The sequence below is a fragment of the Emys orbicularis genome, chromosome 8, assembly GCF_028017835.1.
Source record: "Emys orbicularis isolate rEmyOrb1 chromosome 8, rEmyOrb1.hap1, whole genome shotgun sequence".
Lineage (NCBI taxonomy): Eukaryota > Metazoa > Chordata > Testudines > Emydidae > Emys > Emys orbicularis.
This window is the reverse complement of record NC_088690.1, coordinates 41,391,553-41,409,306: the sequence shown is the minus strand read 5'-3', so window position 1 is coordinate 41,409,306 and position 17,754 is coordinate 41,391,553.

The window sequence follows — 17,754 nt, the reverse complement described above, 5'->3', positions numbered from 1 at the left end:
CTGCCAGGAAGGAATGAGGGGGGGTGGAGGCACCGCCAAATAAATTCATAGGAAAAAATAAAGAAGATACACCCTGCAGAGTGGGTGGCGGGATCCCGAAGAACCCAGACCTGTCCATCAAAACCTGTAAGCAGATTGGCATTAAAGAAGGTAACCAGGTAGGGAGGGGATGCTACACAATTAAATACATATCCCTTGAGATTTTTTACAGGTGGCACATTTTATAAAAAGAGAAGAGATGTATAATAACTTTACAGCTAGATAAATTAAGGTACAAAGAAATTTAAGTGGCACATAGTAAACAAGCTTGTATAAGTTCTTATGTGATTCCCTCTCAGCCCGACCACTTCCCCTCCCAAATGATACTGCAAGAATGGTAGGCAATTTCTTTCAACCCATGTGTTTGCCAAGAAGAGTTCATTACCAGAAACACTGAATATAAAACAAATGGTATTTTTCTCATTGCTTAGAGAATTATAGTGCTCTCGTTTGCATATAACTTGTGTCCATTGCATCCTTATCTTTGCATTAAAACCTATTGGGGATGTTTGAATTCTTTGTTCACTCCTTCAAGCCTGCTTCTGTATTGCACAAAGTACTTCCTGTCAGAAAACTCCAAATGATTTTTGGAAATATTATTTTCTATGTAGTTGATGGATTTTTACTTCTCTTACCCTTTTCTGAATCTTTTAAGACTGTTTATTTCATATTGCCCCCTTAAGTTTTGGCACAATCAACAGATAAGGCTTAAATTACACTTGGTCAAAAAACAAAAAACCTTTTACAGAAAGACTTGCATACTCATTGCATTAAGAAAGGCATTACAACTCTTAAAAGGCAAAGTGATAAATAAATTATCAAAGGAACTTTCCACTAGAATGGAAGTAACATATATCCCCCAGGAAGCTATTAGGAGCCCCATTAATACCACAAGTGAAAGTTTAGTTTATTCATGTAATCTAAATTGTATCGAACTCACCAACTATCAAGAGGAATGCTCAATTGCTGTGGTCTTGTGGTTGACCCACTCCTGTGATTTCTCAAAACCTTTCTCTTTCTCCCTCTTTGTTATGTAAATAGTTCAGTCTTGATTATTCAAACCACAAGGAACTTGAACTCTGTTATTCATAACAAGGTTGTGTCTCTCGATATCTATTAATTATACTGAAAATTCCCTCGACTATCTGAAACTCAGTTATACATGCATAGTCAGTGCCCCCACCACTCCTGGTGTTCATGATTGTGTTGTATAGCTCTAAGGCTGCACTGATTGAGTCCAATGATCCTGTCAGATGCACACCACATACATGGGACTTGAACTACAGTAGTGACAATGATGGGAGAAAGGAAGTCATGTAATGTTTCTATAGAGTGAAGTGCTCTGCAAACCCACACATGCATGTTACATTCAGGAGGCAAACTCTCAGAAAAAGAGGAATGCCTTCAGACAAAGTAGGTGTGGCCAGGATTAAGATCCTGATCTAGCAAAGTACTCAAGCATGTGTAGTAGGACTACTCCCAGGTTTCAAGATAAGCATGTGCTTCAATACTTCGTAAGATTAGGAACTAAGTAAAATGCCCCAGATGGTCTCCTCCTAAATTTCATTAATGAATGACAATAAGGGAAATGTGCTTTCTAAACAGTCATGGATTCTGTGAATCACAATTTCTACAGTATGTAGACTGCATGTAAGGTACCACTCCTAAACTTCGTCCTTATGCATGTCGGAATGACTCTAGGGCATGCAGGGAAAGAGGTGAGTGTGTTATCCGGGTGAGTAGTAGAGCTGATGTATGGATGTGTCTAGACAGCACTTAATAGGTGATATAAAACACTTGCAAGAGATCATGGTCTAGAAACTGCAAATGTGGTAACCTCAATATCTGTTTTGTACAGGATGACCTCATAGCAGTTGTGGTGTTCACCTGTCTGCTAGTCAGTGCCCTCTTGTGCGCTTGCTATTGGCATCCGTCACCCTGTGCTACATAATTCACTGTCACATGTAGCAAGCTGCCCTCAGACTGAATCCCAGTAGTACTGTGCCATCAATCAGACTAGTCAATAAAGTAGTCTCATTTGCTGTGCCTGCACTGACACCTCATCTGTCAGCCAAAGGGTAGTTTCCTAACTTGTGATGGTTATTGTCTGACGTGATCCCTGCAGCTAGGAGATGCCGTAAATGTGCATGACTTCACTGCTTTTTTGTCACTGTCTTTTACCCTTATATTTGCCCTGGGAGAACTGCAAACAGGCACTTCCTCATGTGTCTCTGCACATGAATTCCTGAGTATAGTCAGGAGGAAAGCAGCATATGTCTTGCATGCCACAATTTTAGCCAATTTTGTGGCACATCACTTTCTTTCCAAGTTGTTGTATGTGAAGGGGGTGATATAGCCTCTTTAATTAAATACTTATGCACACTACACTTAACTGCTGCAAACACCAATCTAGTTTGGAAGCAGGTCCCATATGTTTTTCAGGGGGGAAAATGAAACTAAAAATGTTGCAGGGCCCTCTAAAGTGGGCAGGACACACATCCTGCCATTTTCTGGGCATGTCATCCCCATTGAAAATAGGCTAGATCCTGAGGACCGGCCATGTTGAGACCAGAGGCTGTGGGGCATGATCCAGGCACAAAAGTGGCTGGAAGTTACTTATCTTGGCATTGCCCTGATCACAAGGCCACTGGATGCAGAGCAGTCTTCTGTGCACATTACAGAAACCTTATGGCTGCTCTCTCAAACCTGGCTGCCCTTGGCCCCCATGTTCTCTTTCGGCATCAAGTGATTAGTCAGCATCTGCAGCTCTGGATCCATTCTCCCTTTTCCCAGGCATGCCCCCCAGAGGTGCCCTACAGTAGCTACTGCAATGCCAGCCCCAGCCACTGAGGGATTCTCCCATGCTAGAAGAATCCCCAAGAAGCAAGCTTTTGGGCCAGAGCTGTATGAAGCTAGTTCAGTCTAGGTAGCCCCCAACAAAGGGGTGAAACAGCAATGATTTTTCCAGGTGAGTGTGCTGTGCTAGCAGACATGGCAACCTAATAGGAGTATTGCATAATTTGGTATGGCAAGATATGAACTTAAAAAAGTAGGAAGTGAACAAAAAAAATTATTTTTTCTATTAAATTTTGCTGCGGGACAAGAAAGAAATGTTCCACTTGCAGGATAGTAGCTCTACGTGCATTGCAGGGATTTTTGTGTTCTGCCAGCCTTTAGTAGTAGTCACTGACAGAGTTAATAGATTAATCTACTGTGGAAATCCTTGTGCTCTTTAAATATGCAGACAGCAGATTATATTTAGACTAAACTCTTTTTAGGGTAGGGATCTTGTTTCTAAAACACCTTAAACACATAGTATGCCAATAATAAATTTTAGATCTATAGAAATGCAGGACAGGAAGGGACCTTGAGATGTCATCTAGTCCAGTGCCTCGCATTGAGGCAAAAATCAAGTATAGCTAATAATTCCTGACAGGTGTCTGTCTAACCTGCTCTTCAAAACCTCCAATAATGGAGATATCCACAGAATAGTAGGAGGCCAATCTTTCCTTCAGATCAGCATAGCTTGATATAGTGCCTTAAATACTGTCTCCTGGAGAAACTGCCAGCTCTCCTGAACTCCTTTGTCCCTTAGATTTCCCTCGCCCCATGGGACATTGTCTACTAATTCTCTAAATAGACATTTATGATGTCTGATTTTGTTCTCATTTAATTTCTCCTTTATCTGAATAGAGACACTCATTAGCATTATTGTATTAGGTTAGATGGAGAGTATGGGACCAAAGAGTCAAAGTTGTTAAATTGAGCCTGAAACTGTCCAACATAAAATAGTTTCAAACAAGGTTCCAAGTTTGGTATAGAGAGACCTCAGTCTGCTTGGTACCATGGCAAACAGAATCCTCTTGTTGACCAATCATACCATTCAACCACTGTGTTAAGGTTATTAATAAACCCTTTCTGTTTAAATTAACTCAGTATCTGACTCCTCCTTACCTTTTTTCTTAATTTTATATAACAGGTCATTCTTGACAATTAATGAACCTTTACCCACTTTTCATTGGTTAGGCTAAAAATTAAAATAGGCTTGCTTGGCCCTAATTGTTACAATAGCATGGACAGTGACTTGTTTAGACCGTCTCCTTTTTCTTATTTCTTTGACCTTTCTAGTAATTTAGAAATTCTAGGTATGATGTTACAGTGTTTGCCAAAGCTATTAAGAACTATGCAGAAGTATCTTCACACCTCTGGGTATAACTCTGGTTTTTCTCTGTTCAATTCTTACTAAACCAGAAAGTAGAGCCCAGTTATTCAAAGATAACTTTCTGCATTCTTTCTGGTTTGGAGAATGAGGCCAGGTTTTTATATTTTTATATTTCAGGTAAAAGGTGGGGTCAGCTCAAATGAAAATATTGGCTTCTGTTTGAGCTTGGACCTTTGAAGAAGGATTTTCTCCCCCCCCCCCCCCCCCAAACAAACAAACAAACAAAAAATACCAAAGCAAAAAGTAGACTGGATCCTGAGAAGTACTGAATGAGTGAAAGTTGCAAGTGCTTTGCTTAGCATATTTCAGAATTTACCCTAGGTGTGTGGTAGAATCTTTCATGCTGTCCTCGTATTGCAGTACTGTAAAATGAACAGTAGGAAATTAAAAAACAAGTGCTAAACTACCAAACTATTTTGGTTTATTAAGGAAAAAATATTTTAAGACTTGAGCTGTTTCTCAGGCATATATTATATGTGCATGCCTATCACTGAAAAGCTGCGAGAGGAAATTCCCTGTCAAACACCTCTTCTGCCTGAAAGACCAACTGGCTTGGATCCTTACTATTGTAATTTGAGTCAGTTGAGTGTTTTCCTCAGTGACGTTGCCTTAATTATTAGCATTTAAAGTGAAAAGTGCCCATTGCACCACTACCAAATATATATTACCTTAACTGGCAGATTCTCAATTGAAAAGGCTGAACATTGACCATGAAAAGTAAGAAACTAACCCTGCACTCCTTACTCAAGCAAATCTCCCATTAACTCCAAGGCATGAGTGGACAATGTAGAATGGGCCCTAAATTTCCTCTTACACATAGTAAATCAAGGTTATACCTTTTGCTGAAGTCAGTGAGGAAAGCTAATGCTGTGGCTTCCTTTGATGATTCTAGGATTAAATACAGAACCTATATTTTTGTACATGTCCCTTAGCTATCACTAGCTAAAATATGCACTTGTCTCAATTGTATCTCAGTTCTGTCATTAGCCCTACTTTCCCTTTCAAATTCACCACATGAAAACACTGACCTAAGAAATGTAAGAAAAAATCAATTAAATAGGACAAACTACCAGACAGGGTGGAAGAGAAGAAAGCAGAGCATTGAGACATTTTTGTAACCATTTAGCTTCAGTTGAACAAAAGCTTTAGAGATGAATCCACTTCTTTATTTATCTTTTTTTGTTCTGCATTTTTTAGAATAGTACATTAGACAGCCAGTCTTATAATACATACCAAGTAGTCATGTCTGCTGCCTTACTGGATACTTATTATGTAGACCCTTACTATTTAGTTGGCAGCGTCAGTTCTATGACTCATTTTATCATGATGGTCTTTAAGCTATCTGTAGCAGTTAAAATGACTGCAAAGCTAGAAATTCTTCCTTGGCATGACTTAATTCTATAATCCAATTATATCATTTTGAAACAAGCAGTTTTTTAACATTTTTTCTATGTCAAGTGAAAGTTTGATTTCTTTTTCTTGTGTTATCATGGAAGTCACGATACCTTTGTGATGAAAAATTCTCTTAAAAATTTTGTTTAAAATCTCTTTCTAATAGAATAATATAATGTTCTAAAAGGATTTTAAACAAAAATTTTTAAATTCTTTCTTGATAATGGCATGCAATTCCAGGATTGTTTTCTTGTGTGATATGTGTCTGATTCTGCAAGTGTTCAGGTTGGGTCAATTGCAGACCTTAAATATTAGGTCTGTTTCTGCATACTACTGCTGCTTTTCTTTCTGGGGATTCTTTCCAGGCAAACTTTGAACAGTGAGTGTAATTAACCACTGGACCAGTTTACCAAGGGTTCTGGTGGATTCACCATCACTTGCCATTTTTAAATCAAGATTGGATGTTTTTCTGAAAGATATGCTCTAGTTCAAACAGGAATTATTTCGGGAAGTTACTGAGTCTGTGTTATATAGGAGGTCAGACTAGATTATCACAGTGCTCCTTTCTGGCCTTAGAATCTATTGATCTATAAACCTGTTGGTTATGGTTTTATGAAAAGCTTCGCAGAGAAAAACCTTTGAAATTTAAACACACAAGTTTATATTCATTTTTTGAAGCCAGTATACTCTTCAGATTTCACTAAGGAGATACTTTGCAGGATTTTATTCTCTTATGAATGCACATGTGCATACTACCAGTTCGCATTAATAAGAGTTATCAATCTAAATCTCCTATTGCATTGGAGGGGACCTCATGGAGTATAAACCAGCAGTAGCATTTTTATACCGGTAAAAATGCAAAAAAAAAAAAATGTCTTTACAGACAACAGAACTCTTAAAGTAATAATTCTGTATTAGGTGTTTGTGGTGCATGGACAGGAATGCACTTTAAGGTACAGTTTTCTAATGATGCTAAATGTGATATCAAGTAATTGTTACCATTAGTATTCAGAGTATAAGTAAATATGCCATTATAATACAATAAATCAATATCAGCAATATCAGTCATTTAATAAAGTCTCTATATGTAAATGTCTACGTAATATACTTACTAAATTTTAAAGACTACTGCATACGTGCTTTATCTGTCTGAATATATTAATTAAATGAACAATTTTAGGTCTGAGACAAGTCAATGGAAAGTGAGAAATCCTGTGACTGCATCAGTGCTGTTTATGTAGCAGAGGTGCAAATAAATGCATAAAACATAACATTCTAGCTGTGGATCAGCAATGTAGTGCATGGTTTGATGGGATTATGAAGATAAGGCTGACAAGGAATAGACAAAGTGGATAAGGAAAAGTTATTTACTTATTCCCATAATACAAGAACTAGGGGTCACCAAATGAAATTAATAGGCAGCAGGTTTAAAACAAATAAAAGGAAGTTCTTCTTCACGCAGCGCACAGTCAACTTGTGGAACTCCTTACCTGAGGAGGTTGTGAAGGCTAGGACTATAACAATGTTTAAAAGGGGACTGGATAAATTCATGGTGGCTAAGTCCATAAATGGCTATTAGCCAGGATGGGTAAGAATGGTGTCCCTAGCCTCTGTTCGTCAGAGGATGGAGATGGATGGCAGGAGAGAGATCACTTGATCATTGCCTGTTAGGTTCACTCCCTCTGGGGCACCTGGCATTGGCCACTGTCGGTAGACAGATACTGGGCTAGATGGACCTTTGGTCTGACCCAGTACGGCCTTTCTTATGTTCTTATGTTCTTATGACAACCCTAACTGTAAAAAAAAAAAAAAAAAAAAAAACTTTCTAAATATACAATATTAGTGGAAAGTAATTAGTGGCCAAAACACCATTTGAGGCTTTTCTGTATTTTAAAGAAGAGGAAGTTTCTAACATTCTGCTATGTGTAATGACAGTGAAAAGTGGATGTGGACAAGATGCTGAGAGGTCAACAAGTATGCCATATAGTTTGCTTTTAAAGAGAATGTCTCAACGGAGGTACATTGGTATGCCCATTCATAAAAAATAGTAGTATCACGGCCGGGCCATCTGTTTGGCAAGGAATGGCATCCTGTTATAAAATGAGAAAGTAAGGTTTATTGCTGTTGACCAGTGATTGATGACTATATAAACTTGCCCTTACAATGGGATAGATATAAAGGTCTTGATTCATCCCTCTGGATGCTGAGATGTGCAGCCTTCATCTCTATCCAACAGCTGTGTCTGTGATAGGTGTTAGTATCCATTTTTTACTGATGGGAAAACAGAGGTTAAGTGATTTGCCCAAGATCATGCAGCAAAACAGTTGCAGAGCTGGGAATGGGACTCAGGTCTCCTCACTCCCAGTCTGGTGGCCTGTTCATGGACAAGTTTATTATGTAAATAGCATATTTTTAAAATAATATGCCTCCACTCTCCTTCTCAAAGGGTATGTCTACACCCAGCCGCTAGTTCGGCGGCTGGCAATCGAAGTTCTGGGTTCGACTTATCGCGTCTTGTCTGGACGCGATAAGTCGAACCCGGAAGTGCTCGCCGTCGACTGCGGTACTCCAGCTAGGCGAGAGGAGTACCGCGGAGTCGACGGGGGAGCCTGCCTGCCGCGTGTGGACCGAGGTAAGATCGAACTAAGGTACTTCGAACTTCAGCTACGTTATTCACGTAGCTGAAGTTGCGTACCTTAGTTCGATTTGGGGGGTTAGCGTAGACCAAGCCTTAGAAACTGATCCAAAGCACATTAAAATCAATTAATGGACTCCTGTTGATTTCTTTGAATCATGCCCTTATTGTGCATAGTTCTGGTCCCAGATGAACTACAGTGCACAAGAGGTTTGTTAGCACTGACAGCTGTTCAAGCATAGCAACCTATAAAGATAAGTGCTGTATACACGTTGCCTCTTAGCAACATAGGCCCCTAATAATAATCATTTGGGTTCACCAAAGAATGACACTGACATGCAGGGGTCCTATGAAACTGCTTAACTGAACATTAATGGAGCCTTTCATGAAAGGCACCAATTCTTCAGAGCTCTGCTCCAATCAGGTAAAGCCCCTGCTCTAGCACAGTTTACAAAATTCACTGAGCAAGGTTTTGGGCTTCTAAAGTGTGCAGAAGGCCAGCTTGCAGTCCCTTTTCAGCTGGTCACCTGCACAGGTCAGAAAGGGTTTTTCTTCCCTCCCAGTGTATTCAGTTTTGTGTTTTGTTTTTGTTTCCTTATTCTGAAGCATCAGGGATGGCCACAGCTGGGACATTAGATGGAGAAGGCCAGGGCTCTGAGCATTCTCTGTCTCAGGGACTTGGCTGGCTGGTTGTTGCTCACATGCTCAGGGTCTAACTAATCACCATATGTGGGGTCAGGAAGGCATTTTCCCCCAGGTCAGATTAGCAGTGACCTTCCTCTGTGGAGGGGTGTGTGGGTCGCTTGCTGATATCATCTGAGTATATCTCATTTAATCATTTCCCTGCTATTGCAGGGGCCATAGGCACTGGTGCACGTTGGTTCCTCCTGTTCACTGCCTGTGGTACATAATAGTTTAGTATCCTCGGGCTGTCCTACTTTGGTCTAATTCTGGTTGTTGGGTTCAGTGTGCAGGTGCGGGGTCGTGTTAGTGGCCTATGATATACAGGAGGTCAGACTGGGTGATCTGGCCTTCAACTCTGACTCTCTTGAACAATTTAGGAGCTCCACAGGTATACAAGGTCCTAATCTGTACCAGATCTGATTTTACAGTTCTAAGAGCAAGCACCTTATCCAATTTATGCAACAGATTAAGATCTGTATGGCAACTTTTCAAAATGGAGAATTATTTGTATAACAGTAGTGCCTAAAGGGTTCCATTGAGATAAGGACCCCTATTGTGTGAGGTACTGTACAGCCACATAGTGAAAGAGAGAGTCCCTGCCCCAAAGCACTTACAGTCTAAATAGACAAGATGGCTAAGGGTAGGAGGGGAAACAGAAGAGAATTGACTTGCCCAAGGTTACACAGCACGTCAGTGACAGAGCCAGGGATAGAACTCAGCTCTCTCAAGTCCTAGTCCTATGCACTACCCACTGGACCACACTTCTAATTATGTAGTAACTTGTGCCTAGCAATTATGTGATAATCTCCATGGCTGCATAATCCCAGAGTGCTGTATTGGATTCTGTGGTCATGAGCGCTGCATCCTGTGCCATTTGCATGTTGTTTGTTTGATAACTACGGTCTTATTCAAAATGGATGTTCCCAGTCCATTCTTTAGTTTGAAATGAGACCCATTCGAATCTGACTTCTGTGATTTTTGGGACTTCTTATTTCCAAATTTCCACAAACTTTTTAAATACTTTTGGAGATAAATACAATCATGATCAGATTTCACTAGTGTTTCTTGAATGACTTTTGTTAAAGTTTCCCCCCCCCCCCCCCCTCAAAAGGCTAAAACAGGCAGGATGTTGCTTGATAATTCAACCTTTACTTCAAGGTGAATATACCTAACTCTTTTTTTCTTTAAAAAAAAAATCTGGCAAGATCTAATATTTTGATGTCCCTGAACTCCAAAGAGAATGGAAGATTTTCAGAGGTAGGTCCAAAGGAACTCCTGAAAGAATTTGGGTGAGCTTTGAAAATGATAGTCAGCTGGTTCCATAGCAGCGGGCTGCTACTACAGAAAGTGCAGCAAATCTAATAATAATCTAGAAAGAATGGCTGGCTTTCAGGATGTCTAGCTGAGTGTAGTCCCCTCAGTTAATACCGATCTCAGTTTAAGGACTGTTTGAGTAAATCCAACTTTTCCCATGAGCTCAAAATGTGAAGAGACATACCATGTCAGAGGGACTGTATTTCACACTCAACAATCTTAACTGCCATATCTTTAGTTGACTGGCGTTAAAACATGCACCAGCTAAGAGTGCATTATATCTGTTTGAGGAAAAATAGCTAAAAACAAATTCATGCAGAAATATATTCCTCCATTTCTCTGAAATGATGTGACGATTTGTCAGTCTTCTAAAAAAAGATGACATTTTTGTTATATACTTTAGAAAAATAATGTTCAATACTTACTTGGGTGGTTCTGAAGATCAGAGAGTTGTGTGTTGGATGAGGAAATATACCAGAAACAGAATGATCCATAGGACTTTATATCTAAACTCTTAAAGCTCTTCACAAATGTATAATTAATCCTCACCACCCTACCACTCTAAAGAGAGATTGGTTAGTTCAGACACAGAGAGGTTAAGTAACATACCCAAGACCACTTAGTGAATCCAAGAATGGTTCAGAAACAGAGCCCAGGAGTCTTGGCTTCCATGTCTGAGTTCTATCTACCAGATAATACTGTGAGTCAAACTCCAGTAGGCAAATCCAAAATGTTCTGTTCATTGTTGGAATATAATTTGTAGTAGCTTCTAGGCTAAATGCTTCAAAACTAAGGTTAGTTCATAGGTTAGCTGTTTAATTTGATTTATGAGGAGGAAAGGATCACTGAAGTGACTGCTCAACATTGAGAAGGTGAGGGTAGACTGGCACTGATCCTGAAATGCTGTGAAATAAGCAACTGAAAGGGAACTGAAGAGAGAAGGAATAGCTGAACTATTAAAGGGGAAAAGCAGAGATTTATCATCTGAGCAAGATCAGAAACAAGCAGAAGATGATTGTTTTTTCACTAAGTTTCAATTGTACCAGCCTTCCTCCCCCCGCCCCCTCCAATTATGGACAAAATTTCAAACAGGCATACCTAAAGTAAGGTATCTAAATCCAAGTTTAAATGCTTAAACTGTGGTCTGATTTTTCAAAGGTGCTAGGGGCCTACAACTCTGACTTCATTAGAAGTGGCAGACACTTAATGTCGTTAGCCTGCTCATGTAGGTTTGGAGGCTAACACAGGGCCAGGTTCTGATACCATTACTCACATTGAGTAGTTCCTTACTGCTTGAGTAATCCCATTGAAATCCATGGGCCCATTGTGGAGTACAGTACTACTCAATGTGACAAAGGCTCCATAGTCTAACCCAGTGGTTCTCAAAGCTGGTCCGCTGCTTGTTCAGGGAAAGCCCCTGGCAGGCCGGGCCGGTTTGTTTAGCTGCTGCGTCCGCAGGTTCGGCCGATTGTGGCTCTCACTGGCCGCGGTTTGCCGCTCCAGGCCAATGAGGGCTGCGGGAAGCGGCGCGGGCCGAGGGATGTGCTGGCTGCTGCTTCCCGCTGCCCCCATTGGCCTGGAGCGGCGAACTGTGGCCAGTGGGAGCCGCAATCAACCGAACCTCCGGATGCAGCAGGTAAACAAACTGGCCCGGCCCGCCGGGGGCTTTCCCTGAACAAGCGGTGGACCGGCTTTGAGAACCACTGGTCTAACCCATGTATGAATTAGGACCATATCTTTAGGAATTCTAAAATTTTCGCTTATTTATTAGTTTATTTTCTTTGCAGTTGATGTATACTTTGTCATTATCTATAAATAGAAAGAGGAGAGGTTTCAATTGAGCACAACCTCTCCAGAGATTCTGTAAATATGTGGAACAGGCAGACTTGATGCTTATTAGTATACTGCCTGCACTTCCTTCCAAATTGTGCTGTTCCCACTACAGATTCTACTCTCCTTCCCTAGACACTGAAGTATTAGTGAGAATTAAACCAATATACACACCCTGCTACTAGGCAGATGTTTTTGACAGTTGAGTCCTTGCATCGGGCAATACTTTTTCATAACCAGAATGTTGTCAGCCTTTAAAGCAAGAGATATGCAAATAGAGTTTGAGGTTTTCCAACACACTTTGTAATTTTAATTGCTTTAAATCTAGTCAATGCAAATCATCTTCCTCATGGATAAAAGATTCAGAGGTTTGCCAGACTGCCATGACAGTGAAAATGTATTTCAGTTTTACAGCAATTTGACTTCGTTTGGACTCACGGCAAATTGTCCTGTGACCTGAATATTTCCGAGTGGTGTATTCTAACATTCATGATAGATACCTGGTTGTTAATATGAGTATCAGTGTGACTCTAGACCCACATCCCTCATACATACTACAAAAATAGTTTACCTGTGTTTTTTAATGACTAGATCAATTTGTATATCTGAAGAGACTAGAAACACAAAATAATTTGACCGCTTCTAGTGAGAGCTAGATAGCTGAAACTTGAAGACAGCGCTGTTATTTAATGGAGCTTTCAAAGTGTTGCTATGTCTGTCTGATTTGCTGCCACTTTTTGGTGTGTTGTGCAGTGGACAGATATCTGGTTCAGTGGAGATGGTTTCTGCCTCTAACTAATCAGAGGTCATCCTCAGCAGGGCCGGTGCAACCCATTAGGCGACCTAGGCAGTCGCTTAGGGCGCTAGTATTTCGGGGGCGGCATTTTGGGTACTTTGGCAGCGACCGCGGCGGCCGGATTTTCGGCCATCCCGGTCATCGTCGGCATTTAGGTGGAGGTATCTGGAGCTAGGGCAGGGGGGCGTGGGGAGGGCCGCCTGCAGCAAGTAAGGGGGGGGCAGCACGCAGGGGAACTCCCCGCCCCAGCTCACCTCTGCTCCGCCTCCTCCCCTGAGCACGCCGCCCCACTCTGCTTCTCTCTCTCCCAGGCTTGCGGCGCCAAACAGCTGATTGGTGCCGCAAGCCTGGGAGGTGGGAGAAGTGGAGCGGTGATGGCGTGCTCGGGGAGGAGGCGGAGCAGAGGTAAGCTGGGGCGGGGAGCTGCCGCACGGCTCCCCGGGCTGGGGGGAGCTGCTGCGGGGGGGCGCCTCAGGGTGGGAGGGGTGGGGAGCTGCTGCGGGTGCCACGGGGGGGGTGCCTTAGGGAGGAGGGGGGGCGGAGAGCTGCCACAGGGCTCGGGGGGGGGCGCAAGGTGGAAGTTTCGCCTAGGGCGCGAAACATCCTTGCACCCTCCCTGATCCTCAGACAGCCTCTAGTCAGAGATGCATATCTAGTTCAAACACAAAACATTGTATGGTCAATGACTCCCCTTCTTCCATATGGATGACATTTAAAAGGGGGACAAAGTCATATTTGGTTGGTTGGAAGATCCTTCCTTGTGCCAGTCCAGCTGAAAAAGTAAAGACAAGGAATTTATGGGGATCTTCACACTTATTGTAATGTAGCTGTGATGTTTTTAAGTATATGTATTTGTCCATGACTCGATTTAAAGGGCAAAGTGATTGTCCATATGTGAAAAACAATTTGATGTTAATCCTGATTGCAAAAAACCTTTCACAACTATAGAGGCTGGGACGAGTGTCACAAAACAGGAAATCCTATATTTTGAATCAGCCCCTAGGCTTATTTTAGGAATGAATAAAAGTCCACATTTCTCACAGGTGTACATTATGTTGCAAAGTCCACTTTCTACATGATTAAGAATAAAATACTATGTTAAACGTGACATGCTAAACATTATTGATATTTTTACCACTGAGCACTTCTTTTGATCAGTGTTGTAGACATCTTTTTTCTTAGCAATTCCCAAGATAACATCAAATGGACAGATGTGAGCATTCATGTTTTACACTTTTAGCAGCATGAGCAAACCATGACAACATTCAGTGATGACAATAAAAGGGTGCATACATTATTTAACGTTGCTTATTAACATCTGACTGACAGGAAGAATAATTTGTCCTTCATGTATGCAGGAACAGAAAGGTTACCTCTCCCTGCTTCCACTCTAAGTGCGGTGACAAAGAAACTATCTGAAGCCAGTGAAAACTCAGCCTTAATGCAGAAGTTAAAATATAGATGCGTGTACAATTAGTGACCAGACAGAAGCTCTAGCAGTGGACACACAGGATTTTGTTTGAAAATTTTTGTTAGTCCGTTATCAAAACAGAGATAAAAGACAAATAGTTCTAAAGGTTTTGCTACATTGGACATGGGTTCCCTGTGTGTATATTGGCTATAGTCCCAAATATCCAACTTTATACTGTGAGGATACATGCACTGTTTAAATCTGTAGCAGGAAGCCAGGTAGGAGTGGAGCTGGGGAAAGTTCTGGGCAGAAGCTGTACAGTGAAGCAGAAAGAGAATTTATCTTAAGTGATAATCCTGTTTTCCTTATTTCAGTAAAGTTCCTTGTTCACTATTAGAAGAAAGTGGCTTTTTCTGTGATTCTTTAGTGCTTTCACATTACATCCACACTCAGCAGCTCTGATTAGTAGACAACTAGAGCATAGACTATTCCCCTCCCCATCTAATCTTTAGTCATAGGTAGTAGAGAACATGAAGATAGTGTAAAACATTGTTTTAAAAGATGGCAAGCGTCTTCTTTCCATATGGAATAAAACGGGGGGAAAACAAAGCCATGTGTGCTGTATATTTGATCTTCCATATCTTCTCTTCCTTGGAGAAGCAGCCTCTCTGGTTAGTTAGTAAGTGTGTGTGTGTGTGTATGTGTGTGTCTATATCTGTATCAAAAGTTTCTTCCAAAGGTGAAAAGTGCCATAGCAACAAAATCTTAAAAGAAATATCGAAATGGTTATTTTTGATCTTTACTACATACAATTATTATATTACCACTTTAAAATCTTTTTGCTTAGACAAATTAGCAGAGCTAATGTAAGGTAATTTAATGTAAGGTACTATTGTATGTATTTCTGATCAGGCCAGTGCCAAATCTTCAGTCTTTCCCATACACACCATAGCACCTAGGCATTATACTTAGGGACAAATTCTGCTGAAGGAGGCATTGCATGCAAATCCCACTGACTTGGGGATTAACATCCCTCCAGTGTTTATAGTGATAATAGTGAAAGAGAGGTCTGATTTCTTCCTCTAGGTAACAGATAATTCCCCAGGAGATCCTTGTTTGTTTTCCCTCTACTGATGTAGAAAACTTACTTTAATATTTATTTTTATATGTAAAAATAGAACCATGGTACATCAAAGACTTCAGTGGTGTCTTAAGAATAGTGAAACACATCACGAATAAACATGCAGAGAACTTCTTTCCCTTTAGTAATGTGGATACTAATTCATATGTAACAGTCAGCAAAATGAAATGGCCTTAGAATCCGGATAGGAGGATATTCTTGACTAGGATAAATAGATATGAACATCACTCTGCAGATGACTCCTTAATTAATTTATGTTGAAAAATCAAAATGGTGCAAATAGTGACTGATTTGGATTTCCTTTAAAAATCAGCTTCTGTTGGCCTTGTGTGACCAGGGCTAATGTGAAAGTAGATGAAGGAATAGAAGCAGGTCTCCAGGTAGGAGGTAGGCCAGAGATTTGTCCCCTCTGTACCTGCCTGCAGAATGGGTCATCATACCCAGGTATTCTGTTCCATCCCCTAATGGATGGAATATATTATGACTACTACCCCCATACAACAAACAGCAAAGGGAGCACACTCTTTGAGGAATAATCTGTGTCTGGTACTCCTCCAGAGGAAGTGTATGGCTCCTTGCTGCCTTCTACATAGCATTTGGTCTTAAAGGCTAGCATCTCTCCCAAAGAAGGAGAAATAATGAGAACTCTTATCCCTGGTATGAATATTCAACAAGTTATTTAGATGGCACCTTAAATGGAGACTCCATGTCCAGGGCCGGCTCTAGGCACCAGCAAAACAAGCTGGTGCTTGGGACGGCACATTTTTAGGGGCGGCATGGCTGGCGCCAGAATGCCGCCCCTAAAAATGTGCCCCAGCCTCCCTACCTCACCTCCGCTGCTGCCGCTCGCGCGCCACGGCGCGCGAAACAGCTGATTCGTGCGCCGCTGCTCGCCCTCCCTCCCAGGCTCTCAAACCTGGGAGGGAGGGAGAGATCCCGAGCGGCCGCAGCGCGCGAAACAGCTGATTCGCGCGCCGCTGCTCCCCCTCCCTCCCAGGCTTGAGAGGGAGGGGAGATCCCTGAGTGGCCGCGGCGCGCGTGCCGCTTCTCCCCCTCCCTCCTAGGCTTGAGAGCCTGGGGGGAGGAGGCAGGGCTGGGGATTTGGGGAAGGGGTGGAGCTGAGGCGGGGCCGGGGGTGGGGTAAGAAAAAAACCGGGGGGGGGGGGCAAAATTGTTTCTGCTTGGGGCGGCAAAAATCCTAGAGCCGGCCCTGTCCATGTCCAATAATCTCCTTTTGAACTGTTCTGATTGTTGCCACTGTTTTCCTACTGGCTTGATACTCTCTCATATCAGACTGAATCTGTTTTGCCTAGTAAAACTTCCCTTCATACAGTTTTGTGTGCCACAATGGCCCTTGAAACTAAATGTGATATACTTGAGAATAATCTTGATTCATTCAACACCCTAGTAGTGGGCAATATGGGGAAACAATGGTATCTGTAGACAAGTTTCTTTAAAAACTTAGAGGGGAAAAGCAGTTGATTTACAATCCTGGAGGGAGAATTGTAAAACTCTTACTGGGGAGTTTATAAAGATGTTATCACATTGTTTTCCAGTGTCTTTATATTTCAACCTTAAAAGCTGTAACATTCAGGTATTAGGTGTCCTTGAGAGAAGAAGTTCCTCAAATCCTTTCTTTTATATATAATATGTGTGTGTGTGTGTGTGTGTGTGTGTGTATGTATGTATATGTGTGTATATATATATAATACACAAGTTTATATATAAAGTTTAAAAGAATTCACTATTGGCAAAGATGAACTAATAATTATTAGTTCATCTTTGCCAATAGTGAATTCTTTTAAACTTTATATCTTTCTTTCTGTTCCTACTAAATTATTTGGGCCAGATCCTCAGCTGATGTAACTGTAGTGTGGCTCAATGATTTTAATGGAACTACTCTGATATTCCCTGATGAGGATCTGGCCTTTTGTACAAAACTTGTTTTGTGTAGTTCTCTTACAATTGGTCTTATTTGAGTCTGAAATATGAACCATGTTATAGACCTGATTCTCCTCTCAGTTACACCACTGTAAATCAGGAGAAGCTTTGTACAAGCCATGGAAACACCACTGGTTGGAGAGGAGAATTAGGCCTAATAAGATATTTTGTATCAAGAAAAGTATACAATTCTTTACATACTTATATAGATATCGTTCTGGCAACCCAGACCTGAAGTAAAAGCTGGTGGTCATTAAAACAAGGATCCCGATGCCACAGATTTCAGTGAAAACAGGATTGGGCACCAAGGGTCAAATCTTCAGCCTATGTGAATATGCATAGCTCCACT